The sequence below is a fragment of the Triticum urartu genome, chromosome 5A (assembly GCF_056163025.1).
Source record: "Triticum urartu cultivar PI428250 chromosome 5A, HENAU_Tu73, whole genome shotgun sequence".
Taxonomy (NCBI): Eukaryota; Viridiplantae; Streptophyta; class Magnoliopsida; order Poales; family Poaceae; genus Triticum; species Triticum urartu.
In genome coordinates this window covers 417,235,071-417,236,973 of record NC_141877.1, presented here as the reverse complement: position 1 = coordinate 417,236,973, position 1,903 = coordinate 417,235,071, and positions in this window count along the sequence as shown.

Below are 1,903 nucleotides of genomic sequence, written 5' to 3'. Positions count from 1 at the left end.
TTGGCTGAAAGTGTTTCCTTATTCTTCTTCTTTGTTTTTGTTTGCAATTGATTAGGAAATTGGTGCATGATTTGATATTGATTACTAGGTTCTTTCTTTATTTTTGTAGTGAGCAAATGAATGGTGATGATGTCGCTTTCATTGAAGAATTGAATGTGAGATACACACTTGGGATCAATGACATTAGGATGTCAATGCCATATGCCCAAATAAGAGAAGCCGAGGTGGTGGTCAAGGAGATTGAAGTAAAAGAGAAGAGGAGTAGGCTGTGTAACTACAAGACCGAGGAAGACCAAGCTTTGTGTGAAACTTAGCTCAAGATCTCTCTCGATGCCACGGTCGGGGCCGACCAAACCAAGGATAAATTTTGGCAAAGGATCAAGTACTACAATAACACGGTGACCATTCCCTCTAATCACACAGTTGGATCACTCACATCATTGGAGTTTGATCCACAACTAATGCAACTGACGGGTCGGATGTGTTGAGTAAGTCAACCTTTCGCCGTCGAGTGGTGTGCCCATCACCGAGTATGAGTCTGCCATACAAGCTCTTTACAAATAAATGAACAAGAAAAATGACTCCCGACTCTTTACTTTGCATCACTTTTACTCCAAGCTTGATGGACATGAGAAGTGGAGAAGGTGAAACTTTGAAAACACACAAAAGAGGCAAAATGATCAGACAATGGTGATGATGATGACTTCGGAGAGAACCCCGCCACTCATGTGCGCCCGAATGGATCAAAATATGCAAAGCAACTGAAGAAGAGCGGTGTCGTTGTTGAGCATACAAGAAAGAATTGATTGCTATAGTGTAGGTGAAATGAAAAATGGTGGGCGAACATGCGAACGAGAAGATGACTTGTTTCTATGAGATGAAGGGCATGGAGGATAAGTGGAACACAGAGGCGGTGACCGAAGATAGAAAGGTGCCAACGAAGGATAAATGCTTGAGATTGAGAAGAAAATGCTTGAACTAGAGGCCATGGTAAAAAATACTTGAGATTAAGGCGCAAAAGATCGCAATGGTGGATGATGAACAAACGGAGAAGAAGGTGGTTGAGGACCGTGCTACCATGTCCATGGATCTTAGCAAAATGGAGGAGAATACAAGAAAATATTGAGAGTTCACTGGGGACATCTTGGCTAAGATGTGAGTGATACGTCTCCGTCGTATCTACTTCTCCAAACACTTTTGCCCTTGTTTTGGACTCTAACTTGCATGATTTAAATGGAACTAACCCGGACTGACGTTGTTTTCACCAGAATTGCCATGGTGTTATTTTTGTGCAGAAATAAAAGTTCTCGGAATGACCTGAAAATCAATGGAGTATTATTTTGGAATATATAAGAAATACTGGAAGAAGGATCCACGTCAGGGGGCCCACCACCTGTCCACGAGGGTGGGGGGGGGGGCGCCCTACCCCCTAGGTGCGCCCCCTGCCTCGTGGGCCCCCTGATGCTCCACTGACCTCAACCTTGACTCCATATATTCACTTTCGGGGAGAAAAAATAAGAGAGAAGGATTCATCGCGTTTTACGATACGGAGCCGCCGCCAAGCCCTAAACTCTCTTGGGAGGGCTGATCTGTTGTCCGTTCGGGGCTCCGGAGAGGGGAATCCGTCGCCATCGTCATCATCAACCTTCCTCCATCACCAATTTCATGATGCTCACCGCCGTGCGCGAGTTATTCCATCATAGGCTTGCTCGATGGTGATGGGTTGGATGAGATTTATCATGTAATCGAGTTAGGTTTGATAGGGTTTGATCCCTAGTATCCACTATGTTCTGAGATTGATGTTGCTATGACTTTGCTATGCTTAATGCTTGTCACTAGGGCCCGAGTGCCATGATTTCAGATCTGAACCTATTATGTTTTCATCAATATATGATAGTTCTTG